We start from the raw sequence: 6,000 nt of genomic DNA on the forward strand, positions 1-6,000 counted from the left end.
CCTCCACTTCTCCACTACCAGTAAAATGGCCATGCACTCTTTTTTATATACAGATAAAGCTTGATTTCTTGGACCCAAGGCCTTGCTCAAGTATGCAACTGGGTGTTGGTTTTGCATCAGAACAGCTCCAATACCCAGGTCACTAGCATCTGTCTCAATGACAAATTGCTTGTTAAAGTCAGGCACAGCTAACACTGGGGCAACTACTAATTGTTTCTTGAGTGTTTCAAAAGCAGTGTCAGCATTTGTTGTCCACTAAAATGGAACATTCTTCTTGAGGAGCTCAGTAAGAGGTCTAGTGATCATGCCATAGTGTTTGATGAATTTTCTATAGTATCCAGTCAATCCAAGGAACCCTCTCAGTTGTTTGACTATTTTTGGTGTTGGCCACAAACTAACTGCCTGAATTTTTGAACTGTCTGTTGCCACACCAGCTGCAAAAACGACATGCCCCAAGTACTCCACTGACGGTCTGGCAAAAGAGCACTTAGACTTCTTGATGAAGAATTGATGCTGCTCAAGAATGCTAAACACCTTCTGTAACAAAGCCACATGCTGTTCCAATGTTTCAGAATACACCAGGATATCATCCATATGAAGACCAGGACTCCTTTCCTAAGCAATTGAGCAAAGATGATATTCATGAAACTTTGAAAGGCAGTTTTGTACTCTTCTCCTGCAGCCATGCAAATTTGGTGATATCCAGATCTAAATTCCAGTTTAGTAAACCACTTGGAGCTAGCTAACTCATCTAACAGCTCATCCACCACAGGCATAGGGTGCTTATGCTTGATAGTAATGGCATTCAAGTGTCTATAGTCAATGCAGAATCTCCATGTTCCATCTTTCTTTCTTTCTGATTAAGAGCACAGGAGAGGCAAAAGAGCTTGTGCTGGGTCTTATTACTCCTTGAGATAGCATTTACTGCAATTGCTTTTCAATCTCAGTCTTTTGAATTGGGGAGTATCTATAAGGTCTAACTTTGACTGGTTGAGCTCCAGGTATTAAAGGAATGCTATGATCTGCTGCTCTTTTTGGGGGTAAGCCAACTGGTTCTACAAATAGATGCTAGTACTGCTCAAGCAAGCCTGTTGCTGCTTCTGGAATATTTTTTTCTGAATCATTGATTGTGTCAGCAATGGCATCCATGGAATTGGGCAACTGAACACAATGAGAGACAGCCCCATGCTTTAGCAAACCTTTCAACTTCTGTGCACTAATTGGATTGCACTGAGTAGCATCATTCACCACTCCTTGCAGCTTGATTGACTTGCCTTGATACACAAACTGCATGGTCTTCAACTTGTAATCAATCAACAATGGGGTACAATCTTCTAGCCAATCCTCTCCTAGAATGAGATCATAGCATTTCAGAGGAAGCACTCTAGCATCTGAAACAAATTTGTGACCCTGAATGAACCAAGGTAACTGGGCCACTTTCTGATCACACAACATGAGTCCACCATCTGCTGCTTTATAAGTAGTAGGTTCACATGCTGTTATTTGCAGTTTCAATTGAGATACCAATTGTTCACTCACAAAAGTACCAATGCTGCCCGAATCAACCAAGATCAGTACCTTGTGCTTCCCAATTTGGGCCAATAATTTCAGTGTCTGCCTATTGACTGCTTTAGGATTAGGTTCAGTTTGGACAGCTAGCACTTCCTGTTCTTCTACAGCAGATTCTTCCTCACTCTCATCATCATCATTAGATTGCACAATGACCAAGGCATCCAGGAACTCCTCCAATACATGTAATGAAATGTGAGGGGGACAAGTATGAGCAGGGCTCCACTTCTCACCACATTTGAAGCATAATCCGTTTCTTCTCCTGAAGGACTTGAGGCTGGCAAGCTTGTCCTCAGCTTCTGTTTTATGAGTCTTGATCACAGGTTTGGTTGCGTCCACCGCTTTTGGCTTGTCCGCACCAATCCCCGAACACACAGTCGATCTGGTGAAATCCCGCCCAGATGACTTCGAATGTTCCTGCCCCAGTTCTTGTTCCTGAATCAGCGCTAGAGCACTCACGGTGTCGACGCCGCAAGGCCGGTGAAGCAGCAGCGCGGACCTGATGTCATCGCGGAGACCACCCACAAACCACGTGACGAAGAAGGTGTCGTACGTCGGGTTGTAGAGTAATACGCCATGGGCCAGCTTCTCGAACGCCGCCTGGTACTGCAGCACCGTGGCAGTCTGCTTCAGGGCGTTGAATTGCCATAGAAGTACCTCGTACTGATCCTTGTCAAATTTTGCCATCACCGGCTCGCACAACCGCTCCCATTCGGCAAACCTTCCACACCTCTGCACGGTCTGCAACCAAGTCGCCACGAGCTCCTTGAAGTTCAGCGCGGCGAAGTGTGTCTTCATGGTCGCATGGACGGCATATACCTCAAAATAAAGTTCACATTGATCACGCCACCAACGGGGGTTAGATCCATCGAATTTGGGGAATTCCATCTTCGGAAATGGGGGATTGTGATGTCCCGAATCCTCATCAGAAGTAGAAGCCTGAACTGGAAGTGGTTGGGGAACGGGACCATAGAGCGTACTGTTGTCCGAGCGAGGCTGGGGAAATCCAAGGATTCCAACGGCAGCATCCTGGATTTGATTGTCATCGCCGTGGCCCATGGGTGAGTTCAGTCACGGAGGCGTCACACTTGATGATGCTCCGGGAGCCGTGTTGAGGTCGAGGCCCGCCGCAGCTGGTGGCGGATGGTGCTGCGCGCTCTAGTGAGGTGGAGGCGCGGGCAGCGTTGGTGGTGGAAGACGAAACTCGAGGTGGGAAACATGCGACGCCATCTCCTCGACCCGAGTCGCCATCGTTGTGGTCTTCTATAACAAGGTGCCGAGCGACCCATCCGCCGTCTCCTTCCAGGTCTCGAGCGCTCCAAGCTTGTGCAAGGCGGTGGACATCATGTCTTGGAACCCGGCGAACTGCTTCGCCATGGCCTACATCGTCGTCTTCAACTCGTCGACGGAGGCCGCCATTTCCAACTGAAATCTAGGCGGATTCTTATTATTCGGTGCTAGGATTTGTGGAAAAAAATTTCGCCCCAAATCGAACAGGCTCTGATACCAAATGTAACGATCCTAGGTAGTTGAATGGAGTTTGGGAGGGAAACGTAGCAAGAAATTGGGAAGAACAGGATAGAGCTCGGCTAAATTCCGAGAGGGAGGATTGATTAGATGGGGAATTCAGTTATCTGTTCTTCGTTGCCGTTATAGAGGAGCGGGCTCGTCTTATATCTATCGCCGGCACCGACACACAGACCCTCGGATACAGGCTCCGGCCCAACACACGCCTACGGCCCAAGGCAAACTAATACAGACTCCGAGTACGGCCCATAGCCATAACAGTTTGCTCTGTACATGCGGTGAACAAAGGAATTAACATTCTACCAGTCGAATGCTAAAGGAACATATGAAAGCACATGAATTTGGTCAGGGTTATGTAAACATTGAAAAAAGTAATTAATTATTTCACTATTAATTAGTCATATTTATTAGATTATTCGACGTACTAAAATCAATTTAGTTAATTATATTAATCTTTATTGATTCTCTGTTTTTATATATTTTTAGGAATATATTAAAATTAATATCATTAGTCATTACTCTACTACAGTAAACTTAACGGAGGCGGGCGTTTTTTTATTTTGGAGGCGGGAAAGGCAACCTCTTCTGTCCAAAGGTCACGGTTAATCCGTGGACTATGGAAGCGGTTGCCTTGCCCGCCTGGATTAAACGTTTAACCGAGGCGGGTGCCTTACAAATGCCCGTTTCCGAGCCCACCGGCGAGCCCGTTTCCACCGCCGTGAACCGCAGTGCCAACGCCCTCCATCAGATAAGCCGCTCGGGGAGTCGCCACTCGTGGATCCGCCGCCGTCCACCGAATCCGCCGCTCGGGGAGTCGCAGCTCCCAGATATGTGCCGGGGAGGTCGATCCGCACCGGGAGGACCTTGATCCGCACCGGAGGACCTCGATCTCATCGCTGCCACTGCCGCTCGAAGGAGGAGCTCACCGCGCCAAGGAGGAGCTCGAAGGAGAGGCCACCGCCGAGCCCGGGCGCAAGTCCTTCACGGCCGCCATGCCCGCGCGTGAGGCTTCCGCCGCCACCGCCGCCGCCGGGCCCTCATGCGAGGCCTCCGCCGCCATCACGCCAGGAGAGGGAGGGAGGGAACTGGTGCGCCGTGCCATCGATCTGAGGGAGGGAGAGCGGGTGCGTCGCGCCATCTGGGGAGGGAGGGAGAGTCGGGTGCGCCACGCGCTATTTGAGGGAGGGAGGAAGAGGGCCGAGAGAGAGAGTGGATAAGGGAGAATGAAATCCTAACTCCCGTATATATACCATGAGCGTGATATCGGGCCGATATGGGCTTCCTGCTGGACCAGTATTTTCTGAGGCAAGCCTTATAGTGTGCCCGCCTCCGTTAATGGATTTACGGAGGCAGTTGCCTTAAAACGCTCGCCTTGGTTAAGTTTGATTACCCGAGGCAGTTATTTTGAGGCGACCGCCTCGCTTAATATATTAACGGAGGCGGTTGTATTAGGACAACCGCCTCGGTTAATCGACATTAACCGAGGCGGGCGTAGTAGGATGCCCACCTGCCCGGCCACCGAATAACGGAGGCGGGCAACCAGCCTGCCTGCCTACGAGCCCAAAAGGCAAACGTCTCACTTAAGTTTTATTGTAGTAGTGTTACTCAAATGGATCCTTTTTGATAGCTTCACATGGTACAATATCCTTGTCTATTAACGTTATGAAATTTGAATTAGTCATTACTCAAATGGATATTTTTATTAACGTTCTGAAATTTGAAAAAATTTGTGTTCACAATTTTCTTGTCTAACACTTTGAATTTGTTAAGCAGTGACTCATAATGAGCAACAAAGGTAGAACTAAGTTCTTCAATAGATTAGACGGCCATAATTGACTCAAATTTGAACATCGTGGTAACTAAGACTAGAATATGTGACCTATAACCTATTTTTAAATGAAATATTATAGGAAACTTTTTGAATAAAATATAAGAAAATAGACAGAGTATGAACTTAACATGTAGGTAAAAAACTACATCAACTAATAAAAATAACAAATTGGAAGTCAAAATTTAGATTCGTGAAGTCATAAATAGATGAACCAAGAACTTATATAACTTAGGCTAAGATTTTAGCTAAAAAATAAAAATAATACCTAGGCACAATGTTGTCCATAAACACATGCTAGGAAGTTGATACTTTATCGCAACATATATATTACAGTGAGTATTGTGTCATTGAATGAACCCGGAGAGAGCAAATCATAGCAATTTTTATTAGTTGTATGTAGGCCCCTCTATAGGCGGTTGGGTGGCAAAGCAGCCGCTCTATAGGCCCCTTGTAATGAAGGGCCCCTCCCCACAACGTAATACTAGAACGCAAGAAGACTGCAATCTTGCACCAAGACTCCCAGCCGCTTCGCCAATTGATTCCGCCTTCGCTGCATCACATGAAGAAAGCCATGATCCCTCTTATGTCGAATATTCTGACTATGCCGTGATTTGCTGATTGTCATGCTCCACTGGCAGTAAACTCCATGAGGCGTGACTTGGTGCAAGTGAGCGATTTTGTGAGGTGTGGCAACATGCAAGGCTGAAGCAAGCATCATAGTTTCCTTTCCGCTTACTATAATTTCTAATTTCTTAATTGAGAATCCATTGTTTAGGGAACATACCACACAACCGTACATGAGTTGATATATTGTTCTCCATTGGCCTAAACACTAATCAATGATCTGTTACTTTGTACTCAGTCTCATTAGTGACTATGAAGATTTTGAGTATTTTTTATACGAAGGGTCCCCGAGTTTTAATTTGTCTATAGGCCATAGAAAACTCTGGACCCGGGCTCTTGTATGTAAATAGTTCATCGATAACATTTGATACTTACATAACTCAGGATTCAGGGCCGCGCTAGCTAGAGCACAGGTTGACTAGTTCGTAATAGTAAGTTAAGATGGTGCT

This window comes from Miscanthus floridulus, chromosome 10, assembly GCF_019320115.1.
Source record: "Miscanthus floridulus cultivar M001 chromosome 10, ASM1932011v1, whole genome shotgun sequence".
Lineage (NCBI taxonomy): Eukaryota > Viridiplantae > Streptophyta > Magnoliopsida > Poales > Poaceae > Miscanthus > Miscanthus floridulus.